We start from the raw sequence: 18706 nt of genomic DNA, 5'->3' as shown, positions 1-18706 counted from the left end.
GGTCATCTAGCCCAACCCCCTGCAATGCAGGCAACTGGACTGATCTCAAGCTAAGGGTTTTCGTAACAGCTTGGAATTGCCTTGTGTCTTAGCCAACCCTTAAGTGTTGCAGCCATCCCATTACCCCTTAGAACAGGCCCACTGATATCCACAGACTTTTAACTTCATTGGCTTCATTAATTCCAATGGGCCTACTCTGAGTAGAAGTAGAATTAAAGTATCCTATAGTATACTAAACAGAGGGCCATCTAGTGCAGCCTCTGCGAAGCAGGAATCTCAGCGAAAGCATCCATGACAGAGTGTTGCCCCCTCATTCCACCCCATCAGTTCCTCAGAAGGCAGAGGTGCTCTTCTGGTCTTTTTGCCCCCAAACCTCTCTTCACTGAGAGAGCTTGATCCATTGGGAACGTTCACCTAGACCAGGGGTAGGAAACCTAAGGCCTGCCTTCTCAATCCGGCCCACGGATGGTACTGGAATCAGTGTGTTTTTACATGAGTAGAATGTGTCCTTTTATTTAAAATGCATCTCTGGCTTATTTGTGGTGCATAGGAATTCGTTCACCCACCCCCCATATAGTCCGGCCCCCCACAAGGTCTGAGGGACGGTGGACCGGCCCCCTGCTGAAAAAGGTTGCTGACCCCTGACCTAGACCTTGCACCTCCTTAATGAGAACTCCCCACAGAAATTAACTGCTGCCCTCCCTCCTAGTTAAAACTGTAAGTTGTAACCAACAAAAGCAGAGCTGGCCCATTGAAATTAATGGCCCCAAGTGAGTCAATTTTCCTTGTTTTCAAAGAACCATGGAATTGTAGAGTTGGAAGGGACCCCAGTGGTCATCTAGCCCAACCCCCTGCAGTGCAGGGATCTCAGTGGGTCCACCCTGAGCTGGGCTAACACTGGCTCATCAGAGCCAACTCCTTGGGGCTGAGGTCCCTTTGCCCCTAAATAAAATAGTTGAGGGGTTCCGCAAAGTGAATGGGCATTGCCATTCAAATGGTGTGTGCGCACTGAGTCATGTGATCGATTATGCAGGGCAGGGCTTACCTGCCCCCCCCAACATTTTATTGAAGTTGTCACCCCTGCACTGGCTGTAACCCCATTGTCCTTTCTGGTGCCTATTCCTTCCTCTCTCCCCTTTTCAGCAGGACATGCAAGTCAAGATCTCTATTTGAAATACCCTTGTCACCTATGCAATCGTTACCTATAGGCTATATAGAAAGATAGGAGTGGAAGTGTTTTCATTTTTTTTTTCAAATCCTGAATTGCCTTTCATCGTTTCTTATGTTGTTGTTGTTGTTTTAAAAACTCCCCGCTGTAGAATCGTTTCGAGACTGTTTATGGCAAGCCTAACCCTAATGCAAAATCAATACACCCAGATCTGGGCAGGCAAGGAGCTCCCGCAAACCTCTCTCCAAACACCCACGAACTTATTTCATGTTTGTTTTGCAAAAGTTGCATGTCTGAGTGCTACCCGTCGGTGCTTTGATAGCTGGAAAAAGTGTAAGTGTAAGAGTGATACAGAGTGTGAGTGTGTGTGTGTGTGTGTGTGTGTGTGTGTGTGTGTGTGTGTGTGTGTGTGTCTTTATAGGAACCCAAGCGCATGCGCATCTGATACTCTCTTTCTTCGCTTTCCCAGTTCTGCCTTGCGTTACCATCAGTCCCACCAGCAGCTGCTATTCCTCTCTAACTGGGTGTGCAGGTGGAAGAGAGAGAGAGAGAGAGCAGGAGCCCAGGCGTGGTCGAGAAGGCGAGAGGGGAGAGGCGAGACCCCCACCCCACAACCATCACCCCCCCCCCATGGAGAACCAGCGGGGCGCCACGAAAGGGTCCCTTCGACACCAGCCTCTCTGCAGTTTCCCCCCAGGCTGATCTGGGCTGCCTGCCCCCTTTGTTTCCAGAGCTGCGAGCGAGGATTGGCTGTAGGGAACCCCCCTTCTACAAGCCCACTCACCCACCCACCCTGCCCCTCTTCCTCCTCCCCCCTCCATCCCCTCCTTTGCAGGGGATGCTGCTGGTGGGGCTCAGCCCCCTCTGAGTGGGTCCATCTCCCACCCCGCACACCCCACCTTTGAAAAATCGCCCTCCGCCTCGGAAGCCGGTGGCACCGTCGCCTCCTCCGCCGCTGCTTGGAGAAGCGAGAGAGGGCGAGGGAGAAGTCTTCTCTTCCCTGCTGGGAGAAGCGATGCATTCCTGCAGACTCTGAAAAAAAAGAGGAGGCACAGGAGTGAGAGAGTCAGGTAGGGGCGTGTTTGTTTGTTTGTTTGTTTGCATTTTTAAAAAATAGCACCCAACCCCTCCCCAAAAACCAGCCCTAACTTCATTGAAAATCTTGTTTTGCAAATATTAGGATCAGCTGAATTTAAAATACGTTATTCTCTGATTCTGTCCTGGAGACCTCTGTCTCTTTTCCTGCAGGGATGTCATTTCATTTCACTTGGGGGCAGGATCGCTCGGGGGTTGCAGGATGGGGAGGGGGCACTGATGGCCGAGAAAGTGTGTATATGGGGGAGTCTCTCTCTGTGTGTAATAACTCGCCCCTTTGGGGAGCTTCTGGGGAGAAGCGTTGGTTTCCATTTATTTGGGGGGGGGGGACCGACCAGCTGCAAATATCCAAAATCTGCCAGTCCCCAAAGGAAATGAACCCTTTTTTCTTTTCTTTTTTGCGATCTGAGAGAGAATATGGGAGAGCCTTGGGCGAAGGAGTCCTCCCTGTTTCATTTGGGGGAAGGGAGGGGAGGGAGATTCCTGCTTGTCCACTTCAAGCACCTGGAAACTGACCAGCTGCAAAAATTTGCAGTCCCCAAAGCAAACGAGTCCTCTCTCTCTCTCTCTCTTTTTGTTGCAATCTGCTAAGAGAATAGAAGTGTTTGGAAATGTAGGCTGCCTTTTCCCTCTGTGTGTTGTCTCCAGCACGGAGTGAAAAGGGACTTATTTTGAGGGGTGTAGGGGGGGGAATAAGCTAATCCAAAGAAAGGCAGGGAAAGAATTAGAGAGAATTTTGGGAGTTCAGGGCTTGGCATGGTGTTAGCTCTGGTGAATGGGAAGGAAAAGGGAGGAAGGTGGAGCCCTTCCAGTTTAAAGTGTGTTGGTGTGTAAGTGTAAGAACAAGCTAAATGAAAGAAAAAGAGAACAGTGGGCAAAAGAAGCAGAAGAAAATCCTTTGGGTTGCCAGAGAGCAGGTCTGTTTTTTAAAACACACACACACACACACACACACACACACACACACACACCCCAACATCCTTTGGGAATCCGAACCCAGGGAAAGATAAAGTGTGAAGGCAGAGAGTTGTGTGATAATGAGATGGGTAAGCTCTTGAATAATACAGCTTTACGCTTGTGAGAAAGGGAGGAGAGGAATTGCACAGGGGTGAAAACCTGCTGACATCTGGGTGTTGTGTGAACAGGGAGAAAGAGGGGGGGGGTGCCTTGTTTCCAGGGGGCTGTGCAGAAGGGGACCAGCAGGTCTGGGAAAGGGGCGAGGAGAGGCTGGCGTGGAAGGGATGGGTGTCATTTGAAGATGACCACGGTAGTAGTAGTAATAGCAATAATAATAATATCAGCAGCAGCAGCGATAACAGGAGATCGTGCTTGCGACTCATGAGCTAGTGATCCAAAATGCAGCATGACGCGTGAGCTATGTGTGGAGATAGAAGGCTTTGTTGCTCAGTGGGAGGGGGGCAGAAGGGTCAGATGCACCCGTACTTCTAGAGAGGGCTGGGAAGGGTCTGGCACCTGGGAGAGTCTCTCTCCCCCCAACCCCAGCTTCCTTTAGCCCCTGTATGCAGACCCACAAAGAGTTGGCAGAGCATGAGATTCAAAATCTCAGGGTCCTGGGTTCGCCCCACCTTGGGCAAAAGATCCCAACTCTACAATTTTATGGTTCTACGAGGACTGGAAATTTGCTTTGTTTTTTAAAAGGAAAGGACAGCATCTAGGTAAGACCACAAGACCCACTGCCTGAAACGCTAGAGAGATGCTGCCAGTCTGTGCTGACAATATTTAGCTAGACGGACCCAACGGTCTGGCTCAGAATAAGGCAGCTTCCTGTTCGTTCCGAACCAGGAGGACTGGGGTCTTACTTTGAAGAGAAGGAAAGGACCACAGCTCATGGGTGGAGCGGGAGAAGTAGTTCCTTGCCGGAAGCCCCAAAGAGCTGCTGCCAGTCAGTGCAGACGATATTGGGCTAGATGGACTCGGAATAAAGCAAGTTCATAAGTTCCCATTAAATCAGCCCTTTGTTCACAAGCATGCAGACCATCATCAATGTATGCCGAGGTCCCAGATTCAATCCCCAAGGAGGAGTGTGGGAGACCCCCACCCGAAATTCTGGAGAGCTGCTGCTGGTCAGTGTAAGTGATACTGTAAGCATGGATCCAATGACACGAACTTGGTGTTGGAGTCCTTGTATGTTTCACAGATCCCAAGAGGTGAGAGGTCACTGTGGGGGGAGCAGTCAGGAAAAAGCACCCGGTGGGTGGGCTATCCTTATCGTCCATTATCTTCCCTGCAAATGCCAACCGTTCCCTGATAATGAGAGAGGGGAAAGTGGAGTATTTCCTAGACCCATAGAATTGCGGAGCTGGAAGGGACCCAAGGGTCATCTAGTCCAACCCCCTGCAATGCAGGAATCTCAGCTGAAGTATCCATGGCAGAGGGCCACCCAACCTCTGCTTAAAAACCTCCCAGGAAGGAGAGTCCACCACCTTCTGAAGGAGTCCCTTCCACTGTCAAACAGTTCTAGAAAGTTCTTCCTGATGTTTAGTTGGAATCTCCTTTCTTGTAACTTGAAGCCACGGGTTCAAGTCCTACCCTCAGGAGCAGGAGAAACCAAGCTCGCACCCTCTTCCATGGGGCAGCCCTTGCATATTATTTCATTGCATTACAAGTGGTATATGAGTACTGAGGAAGAAATAGAACCAGGAGGATAAAGATGTTGAAACCTACTCTTTGTCTCATGGAGAGTAGACCCATTGAAAAGGACACTGTGAACTTGTGGGTGTCCAACGAAGCTCAATGTTGGAAGATTCAGGATAGGTGGAAGAAAGGACTTCTTCGTGCAAGTGCAGAGTTCATCTATGGAACTCCCTGCCACAGGAGGTAGAGACAGCTGCCAACTAGGATGACTTTAAAGAGGATTAGGTGCATTCATGGATGAGAAGGCTAAGGCTGGCTGCCAGACACAATGGCTCTGCTTCTGAACACCAGTTGCTGGATGCTGCAGGAGGGGAAAGCCGCTCTTGTGCTCAGACCTGCTTGAGGGTTTCCTATAAGGAGAAGGCTGGACTAGGTGGGCCAGTGGCCTTATGCAGCAGGCAGGCTCTGAAAGCCTTGGAACCATGGAATCGTAGAGTTGGAAGGGACACCAAGAGTCATTTAGTCCAGCCCCCTGCAATGCAGGGATCTTTTGCCCAATATGGGGCTTGAATTCAAGACCCTGAGATTAAGACTCTTGGATGATGATGATGATCATCTTATGGAACTTCCCAGTCCAGAGGCAGCCTGTCTATATTCCCAGGTTCTTATGGGTGACAACAGGATGCTGCAAAGCTTGGCCACTTTTGTCCTGATCCAGAAGGCTCTTCTTATCTTTTGTTCATTTGCTTTCTTATTTCTTAAATCTCACTCTCCTCCCCAGTCCCAGCCAGAGGTTTCAGGCTGCAGGGGTTTCCAGGGAGCTGACTTGCCCCTCCTGCAGATTGCCTTTGTTGAAACCAGGCTCTCTAAAAACCTCAGGGACGAAGGATTCCAGTGCTGGTGGAAAAGGGTCCCCTGAACGCCCTTATTCCACAGTGTACAAGAAAGATGTGGGGCGAAGCCAGTGCAGAGGGAACTGTCCTCTGCACATGCCCAGAGGAACATGTCTCCGGTGGTTGTGCTGCAAGACCTGAGTTGGGAAATGGCTGCAGAGCTGAGCTTTCTAATTAAGGCTTCAGGGTAAAGTGTTATGTAATATCTATGTTGCTCACAAGAAATTGCCGTTCTGATCCCAGCTCATTGAGATCAGCTGGGTTTATGTTGCAGTTTTATTTCAGCTGCCTACGCAGAAGTAACTTTGACTGAGCTCTGTGGGATGTGCTCCCTAGTAAGCCTGCACAGGAGACTGAAGCCTCGGTCTTTGGTTCGATGTGAATCACTGTTGCAAAATGGGGGTTTTGTAGCAATCAGGGCTGCCTTTCTGCTGTTTGAAATTTTTTAATATGCTTTTCGTCTTACTTGTTGTGGCCGTCAGGTTTCGTATTTGCGAAAGCACAGTGCTCCCCCCCCCCCTTTCACTCTGTTAGTCTGTGGAACTGCCTGCTGCAGGATATGAGATCTGGTGTGTTGTGGTTAGATTGCTGGACCAGGTCTCCTGTTCAAACCTCCAAGCAGCCCTGAAGCTCACACAGCCTTGCGCAGCCAAAACTACTTCACAGTTATACGGATAAAAACAGGGGAGGGACCTTCACAGCTTAGATGAAGGCTGATATTATTATTTTTTAAAAGTGTAATAAAAAGCTGGACAGATTAATGGAAGACATTACATCTATCAGCAGCCTTGATCATTTTGGATGATCTCCTCTTCCTGTTTGTCAATACCCTTCTTAAATTGTGGGGGGTTGGACTAGATGACCCTTGGGGTCCCTTCCAGCTCTACCATTCTATGATTCTGTGATCCACAGAGAAAATTGTGGGATATAAATGTGGTCTACAGGCTCCTAACTGTTCAGCACCTGGGACAGCTCCTCATGGATGCTTTCAGGACCAACAGAGAGGCCTTTGCTGAGCCGAGCCTTTATACCCTTCAGAGAACATTTTATTTCATAGAATGATAGAGTTGGAAGGTCCACGAGGGTCATCCAGCCCAACCCCCTGCAATGAGGAAGTTTTTTGTCCAATGTGGGGCTTAAACCCACGACCTTGAGATTAAGAGTTCCATGCTCTGCTGACAGAGACATCTATTTACCATATTTTTCGCTCTATAACACGCACCAGACCATAACACGCACATAGTTTTTAGAGGAGGAAAACAAGGAAAAAAATATTCTAAATGAAATAGTGGATATATGATTTTTGTGGTTCATGCTGTGGCCACAGACATGTGATCTGACAGTGAGTTTGGAGTAGCCCAATGCAAAAGTCCTGAGGATCCATGTGGATCCATGCTTTGTAACCATGGAGGAGGGAAGGAAGGGGAACCATGGATCCTCTGCTCACGACTGCAGCAGATCCCCCTGCCACCCGCAGGCATTCACTCCATAACACGCACAGACATTTCCCCTTACTTTCTAGGAGGAAAAAAGTGAGTGTTATGGTGCAAAAAATACGGTATTTCTTGAGGTCAAATCCCACTTTTGTCCCACAAAGGGCTCAAGGTGGCATAGATAGCTCACCACTGCTCTTAGTTCCCACAACAACCTTAGGTTAAGATAGGCAGCAACTGCCCCCACCCAACGTCCCACCCAGCCAGCTTCATGGCCAAGTCGGGGATTCAAACCCGGGTCTCTCCCAGGTCCTAATCCAACCCTCTAGCCACTACACCACGCTGCCTCTCTAGTAGGCCGATTTGCACATAAGGCGGTGGCTTTCCGTTCGGAGGGTTTTCCAAAGAGTTCTGCCTATGAGTCGTGGTGGGTCCCTGGGCAGGTTGCAGGGAGTCTTTGAGATCTCTGGAGTCGACGTATAATTGGAACCCGAGGCTTGATAACCGGCGATGGGGTGAAATCTTTGCACTAATTCAGCCGGTCGGATGTGCCAGGGGGAAAACGTCCAGATGGCCAGCGGCAATTAACTTTGGAACTCTCTTTAATTTGCAATCAAAGTGTTCATTGGCTAATTGTGACAATTCATCAATGGAACGTTTTCTAGTGGTTCCCTCCCTCCCTGCCTTATGCCAATCCACTCCAGTGACCGATATTCAGAGCTTTATGAAACAAGCTCTCCCTCAATGGATTCTGCAAGACAGCAATCATATCCCCATTTACCTGGGAGTAAGCCCCTTAAAACACTCTTCTTTTCTTTTTGGCAAAATGCAACTTCCCCGCCCCCAATTTCATCTTCCCTTGTGGGATATATACAGGAAAAGAGGAGGCTCAGGAGTGAACCCTTCACAAATCTTGAGGGGAGTCCCTAAGACGGTTGGATGGCGCCTTGTCCGCCTCCTTCTGGCAACTCCTGCAGCCAAACTGGTGCTAATCGTCTTGCTCTGCTTTCCTTCCGACCCCCTCAGTGAGGCCGGAAGGGGGATCTTGTCCTCTGAGCAGCCCAGGACCTCCACATTGCCCAGGTGTGCGCTGTGGGGAGGCCATTTCAGTGCTGCTAACACAGTGCTTTGACTTAACTCCTGTCTCTTGAGACAGGCAGGTGCCAACAATCTCTCTCTCTCTCTCTCTCTCTCTCTCTCTCTCTCTCTCTCTCTCTCCCTCTCCTGTGACTGCTCATATATTGTGGGATTCACTCCCAAGAGACTCTGCCACAAGGCTAAGACCGCCCTGTTCAGACAAGCCTTCGGAAACGTTTAGCTGTGATTCCTGCATTGCAGGGGGTTGGGCTGGATGACCTTTGGGGGTCCCTTCCAGCTTTATGATCCTAGGATTTTAGGAACATTAAGGTCCAGGCAATGCTGACCATTCAGCTGCTGTGAGGACAAACTGGATTTTAATTGTTGGTCCTGATGTCTTTTAACTATTGCTTTCATAGAATCAACAAATCATAGAATGGTAGAGTTGGAAGGGACCCCTGGGGTCATCTAGTCCAACCCCCTGCAAGGCAGGATCCTCAACTGAAGCATCCAGGGCAGATGGCCACCCAACCTCTGCTTAAAATCCTCCAGGGAAGGAAAGTAGTTTCCTTTTATTACTTTGAAGTTTGTAATGATGTTTCTAAGTGTTGGAAGCTGCCTTGAATCCCAACTGCGGAGAAAGGCAGGATATAAGCACATTAAATACAGAGAGAGAGAGAGAGAGAGAATCGCTTGTCAAAACCTCCAGGTGATTTACATAAAATATACATTGAAATGACCAATAAAAACGAGATATTAAAAACAAGTTAGCTTCACCCAAAAAAGTAGCCAGAATTTATATATATATATATACAGAACAGAATACAGTGGTGCCTCACAAGACGAAAATAATTCGTTCCGTGAGTCTTTTCGTCTTGCGATGTTTTTCGTCTTGCGAAGCACGGTCCGTTGCAACTGCGCCTCTTCAAGCAGCTTTAAGAAAAAAGCGCAAGATGTTTTCGTCTTGCAAACCAAGCCCATAGGGAAATTCGTCTAGCGAAGCCACGCAAAACCGAAAAACCCTTTCGTCTAGCAAGTTTTTCGTCTTGCGAGGCATTCGTCTTGCGGGGCACCACTGTAAAGCTATCTTTTAAAAGGCGTGTCAGGTGTACTTGCCTGAGTATCCTTGCTAAAGGAAAAAAAGTTTCTATCAGGCACTGAAAACAAAACAGTGAAGGCACCTACCAGGGTAGCATAGTGGTTAGAGCAGGCACCCCCAACCTGTGGCCCTCTAGATGTTTTGGCCTACAACTCCCATGATCCCTAGCTAACAGGACCAGTGGTCAGGGATGATGTGAATTGTAGTCCAAAACATTTGGAGGGCTAAAGGTTGGGGATGCCTGGGTTAGAGCATTCGACTAGGACTTGGGAGAGACCAGGGTTCAAATCTCCCCACTCTGCCATGAAGCTCACTGGGTGGTGGCTTTGGGCCAGTCCCTGCCTCCCATAGAATCAAAGAATCATAGAGTTGGGACCCCCAAGGTTCATCTAGTCCAACCCCCTTCAATGCAGGAATCTCAACTAAAGCATCTGTGACTCTCAGCCTAACCTACCTCACAGGGTTGTTGTGGGGACTGCAGGTACACCACCTTAAGCTCGTTGGAGGAAGGAGCCTTATTGGTCACATCACTGGTCCAATTAGCTTAGACACTGACTGGCAGCAGCTCTCTGAGGTTTTCAGGCAAGGGATCTGTCTCTGGCCCTAAGACAGATCTGGTGGAGAATGAAACTGGGCCCTTTTGCATGCAGAGACAATGCTCTAACCCAGGGTACCCATGGGTTAGAGCAGACTTCCTCAACCTCGGCCCTCCAGATGTTTTGAGACTACAATTCCCATCACCCCTGACCACTGGTCCTGCTAGCTAGGGATCATGGGAGCTGTAGGCCAAAAACATCTGGAGGGCTGAGGTTGAGGAGGCCTGGGTTAGAGTGTCAGATCAGGACCTGGGAGAAACTAGTGTCTGAATCCCCACTGGGCCAGGACACTCTCTGGGTGACTGGGGGGGGGGCAGGCACTGCCTCTCTCAGGCTAACCAGCGGTTCTCAACCTGTGGGTCCCCAGATGTTGTTGGACTACAACTCCCATCATCCCTGAGCTCTGGCCTTGCTAGCTAGGGGTGATGGGAGTTGTAGTTCAACAACATCTGGGGACCCACAGGTTGAGAAAGGCTGGTCTAACCTATCTCACTGTTAAATGGAGAGTCGCGTGAGCCTTGGAGAATAGCTGTGATTTCTTCAGCTGCGATTCCTGATTTGCAGCGGGTTGGGCTAGATGACCCCTTGGTCAACTAGCAATATATATCAGTGCAGTAAATATCAACAAATAAACAAAATGGTCCATTGGCCCTGCGATAATAAGAATTGTCTCATTGGGCCGGCCTGAAATTCCCAACTGAGACAGAATCTCTCCCCCCGCCCCCTCTCTCTCTCCTTCTCTGCAGAGTGGGTGTAACTTTTCTCCTTCTCGATTTCCCTTCAATATGGTGTGAATTTGGACCATCTGCCTTTTGGGGGGAGGGGACAAGTTTGGCATTTTGGAATCGAGGCGAGGAAAGGTAGCACATGGCAACCGTCCGAGCCAAAAATGTAAATATCATCAAAAGAAACAGGGGATCCAAAAATGAATCTAGGTTCGGATGCAAAATTGTGGCTGGCTGCATATTTGCGGGGTGGGGTGTGGGTGTGGTGAGGCCAGCAGGTCAGTGGTTAGAGCATGGATAGGCAAACTAAGGTCCGGGGGTCAGATGCGGCCCAATCACCTTCTAAATCTGGCCCGCGGACGGTCCTGGAATCAGCGTGTTTTTACATGAGTGGAATGTGTCCTTTTATTTAAAATGCATTTCTGGGTTATTTGTGGAGCATAGGAATTCGTTCTTTTTTTTTCCTTTCCAAAATATAGTCCGGCCCCCGACAAGGTCTGAGGGACAGTGGACCGGCCCCCTGCTGAAAAAGTTTGCCGACCCCTGCCGCTAACCACTAGGCCAAACAGGTTCTAATCTTGGGCCTTTAAGTTCCCAAAGCTCTTATCCTACCTCAAGGTTGTCATCTGCACTAGCCAGATGTTTAACTGAGAGTCAATCACAGTCAGTCCATCCTTTGAAAAATAAGACTTTTAGAGGCTTCTTGTCTCAAAATGGCAACTAGACATTCTGTTTTGGTGACTGCAACCTCGGTTTAATGAGCCAGTTGGCGCCTGGCTTATACATCTGAATTTCTAACCCTGGGAGGGAGTCCTCTCGTGCTCAGCTCCTGCTCGTGGGTTTCTCAATTGGGGCGTCTGGGACGCCACACGAATAGGATGCTGGACTAGGTGGGGCACTGGCCCCATCCTGCAGGTGCTTCTTATGGCTGTGTCATTTTCCCCACAGCATTCTCTGGACCCTGGTGCGAATCTCAGTCGAAAGGGCTCTGCAACTGCTCCACAAAGAGAAGGGAAGTTGCAGCAAAGCTTTGCGTAGGGTCTGGAGAGAAGGGGCGGGGGATATATCCGGTATCCTGCCAAGATTTAAATTGCATTTTATGTGAACCTAATCACCAATCACCAGATTGGCATATTCATGAGTGCTATGAATTATTCAAGTTGTAGCAGATGTGAGGGTGGTGTGTGTGTGTATGATCTCCCCTCTTGTCAATTTTGCTAAAGCATGGGCATGCGCTATTATCATTTTTTATCTAATGGATATGCTCTCTCTGGCCTAGCCCAAAGGCTAATCTGGCTTTTCAATGCGATTTTGTGCCAAAAACATGCCAAAATGGCAAATCCTTTCCTCGGGATGGGGGGGGGGGGCAAAGGGTGTGTGTGCTGGAGCAAGAGCACAAATACTGTAGAGGGAAAGCCTTTATGCGCCTGGTGCCAAACAGCAACCCACGAACACCTCTCTAATTGCGGAAAATCCACGCGGCGAGTCGGGATCTGGCCCGCTCTGCAAGGCGGGCAGAGCATCGCGCATTCTGGTCTCTTTTCCTTCCTCCCCTCCACCCCCCCCCCCTGCAAAAGTGACAATTTTTGACAAGCTGCTGAGATCGTGTGTGTCGAGGGAAAACAAGAGAGGAGGTTTTATTTTAATCGTGCTTTCAGTTTTTCCTCCCTAAATGGAGAGCTAATGGATGTCGCACAAAGGGACACGTCACTCTCAGTGGTGGGTCTGGGGGTGTGCGTGTTTAGGGGACCTCTCCCACCCCCACCCCCACTTTCCTGTCTCAGAGAGACATTTGACAAGATCTCCCTGTGGCACACCCTGTCTGTCTTAGCTTGGCTTTCTGTGCAAAGAAAACACACACTCCTGAAATTCTTCCCCAATTTCTCCCTGGAGTTCAGAATTACCCAACATTAGGAGTCTCTCTTGATTCTGCAGAAGTCCTAGGTGTTACCTGAAAAACTCCCAGCGGAGATCAATTCCCTAAGAGGAAAGGATGTGGAGGCTTATCATGGAAACATAGAACTGCAGGGCTGGAAGGGACCCCAAGGGTCATCAAGACCAACCCCGTGAAGTGCAGGAGGCTTGAGGGAGCCTCAATATTTGTGGAAGCACAAAAATATTTAGGATAAAGCTCTAGAGAAGAAGCAGAGGGGAGGACCCCAAAACAGTCTGAGGATGTTTAGTATCCATTGTGTGCTGAGTGCCTGTGTGCATAGACTGAGGATGGGATGGAGAGTTGCAGATTGCACTGGACTCCTCCATCTTCAGTCTAAATTATTATTATTATTCCACCCTATATGCACAGGTCTCAGGGTGGTTCACAACATAAAATCACTATATAAAAACACAAAATACATAACCAGAATAAAAACAAGAACAGCCCAATAACCCCCCTTTCCACAGCTTCAGCATCAAGCCACTTTTGCCCTGCCCCATCCAGCCCGGTGACAAGTCCTTGAGAATCCAAAAACTTCCTCACTCTTATGTAACCTGCTGGTTGGTCCCTGGTAAAATCAGATTTATTGGTGCCAAAGAACTACATCCAAACCAACCAGAGGGTCTCAAGAAACATAGTTCCATAGTTAAACCATGGAACTCACCCCCACAAGGGGGTTTGAGGGCCACCAACTGGGATTAGACAAATTCATGCAGGAGAGGTCTATTGACCTCAGGAATCGAACCCCTGCAATGCAGAAATCACAGCTGAGGAATCCATGACAGATGGCCATCCAACCTCTGCTTGAAAACCTCCAAAGAAGGACAGTCCACCATCTTCTGAGGGCATCGGTCTGCTCCACTGTCAAATATCTCTTTCCATCCGAAAGTTCTTTCTAATGCAGAGGTTCTCAAAATTATTTGACCTATCACCCCTTTTCAGAAAAAATAATAATATTCAAACAAACAGAAAGATGCAGGGACAAATATGTGTTCTTTTGTGTATATTTCTACCTACAACATCGTAAAGAAATACGTTGTTGTAAATAAGACACCTTATTCATTGTACAACGGATGAAACATGTTTTTCAAAATTTTCTTCTTTCTTTACGCTTCCACCATCCCCTTATTTTATTCAACATCCCTCAATTGCACCTGAGGCTACTACTGCCCCCTAGATCATTCCAGTGCCCCCCGGGGGGGGGGTATTGCCCACTCTGGGAAACAGTGCCCTAATGATTAGTCGGAATCCCCTTTCTTGCCATTTGAATCCATTAGTTTGGATTCCCCCCTCCTAGAAGCAGCAGAAAAGAATATCGCTCCATCCTCCATGTGACAGCCCCTCACGTATTTGAAGACGGCTCTTGTATCGCCTCTCAGTCTCCTCTTCTCCAAGCGAAACATCCCCAGCTCCTTCAGCTATCCCTCATAAGACTCTACTTCCAGATCCTTTCACCATCTTGGTTGCCTGCCTCTGCGCACTTTCCAGGTTGTCAACATCCTTCTTAAACCCCTTCTTACATTCCAGCTTATCAAGTTAACTTCTGCCGCTGCATATCAGCTCTGTGTGCTAGCACATGCAACTACAAGAGAAGATAAATATTGCAAGCAGCTCTCCCAAGAGGGCAGAGTCACTGGAAGGTCATGCCCTGCCAGCGCTTTAAAGACCTCAGATGACTAAGCCTTTGCTGAGACAACATCTCCTCAAGCTCAGAGAGCAAAGCCCACAGGGAGCTCTCCGGGGTCCTGATCAGCCGCAGACCCGGGAGCTCTCCCAGGTCCTGATCAGGTGCTTTCTAATCCTTTCCCTACTGGCCCCAGCAAAACAGGATACAGTGGTACCTCAGGTTAAGTACTTAATTCTTTCCGGAGGTCTGTTCTTAACCTGAAACTGTTCTTAACCTGAAGCACCACTTTAGCTAATGGGGCCTCCCACTGCTGCCACACAGCCAGAGCACAATTTCTGTTCTCATCCTGAAGCAAAGTTCTTAACCCGAGGTACTATTTCTGGGTTAGCGGAGTCTGTAACCTGAAGCGTATGTAACCCGAGGTACCACTGTACATGTTTACAATTTTGTCAATATAATTCCTTCCCTCCCACGGTTTTTCTCAGTATTTTTAATAGGCAAACTGTGAATGAAGGGGGCGGAATCAAGGCACCCACGAGATCAAAAATCTGTGGCAAAACCTGTGCAGTGCACCCACCTAAATCATGAAGGATCCACAGAACCAAAGAATTGGAAGTTGAAAGGGACCTCGAGGGTCATCTAGTCCAACTCCCTGCAATGCAGGAATCTTTTGCCCAATGCTAGGCTCAAACTCGTGACTTTGAGATTAAGAGTCTCATGCTCTGCTGAGTTATCCCTCAGGTGTCAGCTTCTCTGTGGTGTTTGGAGCTGTAAAACAGCAACAACCCAGGAAGAAATAGAGAGGGAAAATATTTTGCTGGAGGAAAATACTGAGGCCTAAGAAAAGATTTCCCAAGTCGACACCTTGAAAGGATGCAGCAACAAAAAGAGCTAATGCACTTCTAGGCTGCATGCGCAGAAGTCTAGTGTCCAGATCAAGGGAAGTCACAGTGCCACTCTATTCTGCCCTGGTCAGACCACACCTGGAATCCTGTGTCCAGTTCTGGGCACCACAATTTAAGAAGGTTGATGACAAGCTGGATAGGTTGGGCTAGATGACTCTTGACTCCCTTTCCAACACCAAAATTCTATGATTCTTTGAAAGTGGGCTCATCTCCCAAAGAGAGCCACTGGGGTTGGCCAAGAGGGGGGCAGGGCAGGGGGCTTCCTTTGAAAACACAACACTGTCTGTGTGTGTTGCCCCCCTCTCCTGCAGCCAGCTGCAAATCCCTGATATTGCCACCTCTCTGGAGAGCAGCGGACGCCTCGCTGCATTTATCAAGACAAGAGACCCCTCCAACGTGTCTGTTTTAAAAGACTCCCTGGCTGTCTTCGTGATTAATAAGGCGCTGGGCATCCTCCCCTTCCCTTTGTGTTCAGGGACGCACAGCAGAAAATGCTCGGGGAAGGACTTAGCTGCTCTTTGCCAGGCTGAGAGTCTTCCAGGGATGGGCAGCGGAGGGAGGGCTGGGTGGCTTAATTTGCTGTGAGCCAAGCTGGGCAGATGCTCCTGGAATGGCCAGCTCAAGCATAGGAGGAAAAGAGGAGGAGGAGGAGAGGAACAAGCCATTTGAGGGATCTGAACGGAGGAATCACGGAACTGTCAAGTTGGAAGGCAGCCCAGGGTCATCTAGTCCAACCCCCTGCAATGCAGGATTCATGGCTAATTCTTGTTTCCTCTCTCTGCTGCCTTCTCATTGCCAGGAACTCTTGTGCTGATGCAGAGTCAGTCCACTAAGCCCATCTGGCTCAGTACTGTCTATACAGGCTGGCAGCAGCTCTCCAAGGTTTCGGACAGGAGTCCCTCCCAGACTGACCTTTGGGGGTGTTGGGGCCTGGACCGAAAGCAGCTTTCTCCACCACTCGGCTGCAGCTGCTCCCCTAAAGACAAAATAAGGTGCTAGTCCTCATGGATTTGAATAAACGGCTGCTGTAAGCAGGAACATAGGAAACCGCCTCATGCCAAGTCAGAACATTAGCCCATGGAGGAGGGAGGTGCTACCTCTTAGATCAGGGACAAGCCTCCAAATTTTGCCACCCCTGACCATTGGCCGCCCGGGCTGCTGTGGGTTCGAGTCCAACCAACATCCAGAAGGCTGCAGGCTTGCCAGTCCTCCTCTCTAGCCTTGCCGCTTCCTAGCCTCTCTTTTCCGAAGGGAGCAAAGCCTGAAAGCACCACCGCTGCCACCCCCCCTTCCTGAACTCGTCTTCAGGGGACGAAGCGGGAAATAATTCTGTCTGTATGTCTCCCACCTTCCCCTTTCAATGACTCATCTTATTTTGTGGCTGGCTTGGAATAAAAACCTCCCGCTTCCCCCTAAGCAATCTGGGAGGAAGTCAGTGCACCGGCAAGCCCTCTATTGGGACAGGCGATTGGAAATATTTTCACAGCAGTAAAGCTTAAAGGGAACCATCTCAATTTCTGCCTTGTGCAAAAGGAGGGAAAGAACAGCAGAAGAACATGGCAGCTGGATCAGGCCAGTGACCCAGCATCTAGTCCAGTATCTTTTTCTCACACAGTGGCCAAGCATATGCCCCAATGGGAAACCAGCAGAGTGTTGGTGCTGGCCTTGAAAGCCCCAAACGGCCTCAGCCCCGTAGACCTGAAGGAGCGTCTCCACCCCCATCACTCATCCTGGACACGGAGGTCCAGCTCCGAGGGAACCAGGCAAGAGGGCCTTCTCGGTAGTAGCGCCCTCCCTGTGGAATGCCCTGAGGTCAGATGCCAAGGAGAAAAACAACTGCCTGACTTTCAGAACTTGTCTAAAAGGCAGCCCTGTATAGGGAGGTTTTTATTGTTTGATGGTTTATTAGCTCAGTCAGATGGGCAGGGAATAAATCATAAAATTATTAGTAGTATTAGCATTAATTAGTATTAGTAGTATGATGCCTTCCCATAGTTCAAGCCATGCTCAACGTGGCTTACTACATGAAAAAGCACATAAACAATAAATAAATCATTAAAAAATACACAGCCAAATTGAGCAATTTGAACACAAATCGTAGCGAGAACTAAAATAAAGATAGTATCAATAACAGCAACCCCTCACTAAACAATACCCCAGCCTCATTAAATCATTTTTGTTGTTGATTTCTCTTCTTGATGATTTTTCAAGTTGTAAACTGCTTTGAGGTTTGTTTGTTTATACATTTCATAAAATAAATAGGTGAGTCCCGCTCTCCCACCCCCCCAAAATAAGAATCCTGTGAACTGTTGTTTGTTAAGGGTGCTGGGAATTGTAGCTTGGCGAGAGGATAGACTACAGTTCCCGGGACTGTTTGGAGGGGAGGGAACTGTGCTCCGAGCCAGCCTTGCATCTTTTAAATGTTCCTTCAACCTTTTGGGTTGTCTGCAGCCTCAACCGCCGTATCTTCAAGTGGCACACATAGAAAATGGGGGGGGGGGGCTATTTCTGGTCCTGCCACTGATCTATAGCCCAGCCTTTGTTTTTTTAATTGCTGTTGATTGCTATTATTGATTCCTTGTTGAATCTCCAGGCTCCGAGATTCGGAAGCCGCTTGCAGGGAAGAAATGAATTTCACCATGAACCATCCCCCCCCTTCCCTCCCCAGGGGAAAACCACACGCGGAAGGGCTGCGTTATCACTCACTCAAAGTGCCCGGGTGCCCCCTCCCAATCCCCATTGAAATGCAAATTCTGACTTTCTTGAAGACAAGGGAGACAGGCTCCGCTTTTCCATCACAAATAATTAGCGTTGATGGGCCCCGAAGAGGAAGGCGCTGCTTAATGTCTCCCCCCTCTTTTATGGCCTTCCTTTATCTCCCACCTTACCCTCCTAGAGATGCTTCTTTCTCCACCTCCTCGCTGAAGCCCCACAACAGCCTTGCAAGGTGGGTCAGGTGGAGAGATTGTGACAGGTCCTCTGGGGTCACCCAGTGAGTTTCAAAACTGAGTGCAGGATTCGAACCCCAGTCTCTCACAGATCATTGTCTGACACACTAACCACACTGACTCGCTCCTTCCTTAATAATAATAATAATAATTAATAATAATTTTATTATTTGGGTGCTGGAGGAGATTCTTGAGAGTCCCATGGACTGCAAGAAGATCAAACCGATCCATTCTGAAGGAAATCAGCCCTGAGTGCTCACTGGAAGGACAGATCCTGAAGCTGAGGCTCCAATACTTTGGCCACCTCAGGAGAAGAGAAGACTCCCTGGAAAAGACCCTGATGCTGGGAAAGATGGAGGGCACAAGGAGAAGGGGACGACAGAGGACGGGATGGTTGGGTGGTGTTCTCAAAGCTACCAACATGAGTTTGACCAAACTGTGGGAGGCAGTGGAAGACAGGAGTGCCTGGCGTGCTCTGGTCCAGGGGGCCACGAAGAGTCAGAAACAACTAAACAACAACCCCACCCATCTGACTGGGTGGCCCCAACCATTCTGGGTGGCTTCCAGTATATATAAAAACACAATAAAACACCAAACATTAAAAATTTC

At 48.9% G+C, this 18706-nt stretch overlaps 1 protein-coding gene across 1 annotated transcript in view; it reads left to right on the top strand.

The window, feature by feature from the left end:
* Positions 1-1636: 1636 nt before the first annotated feature.
* NCAN (neurocan) overlaps positions 1637-18706 on the top strand; it is a 60225-nt gene continuing 43155 nt past the window's right edge. Inside the window, exon 1 of the mRNA XM_083483614.1 lies at positions 1637-2238. The gene's annotated coding sequence lies outside the window, so the exon portion shown is untranslated. The remainder of the gene's footprint in view (positions 2239-18706) is intronic.

Source organism: Podarcis liolepis, assembly GCF_965112155.1.
Source record: "Podarcis liolepis genome assembly, chromosome: 18".
NCBI lineage: Eukaryota > Metazoa > Chordata > Lepidosauria > Squamata > Lacertidae > Podarcis > Podarcis liolepis.
This window is presented reverse-complemented; position numbering and strand designations above follow the sequence as displayed.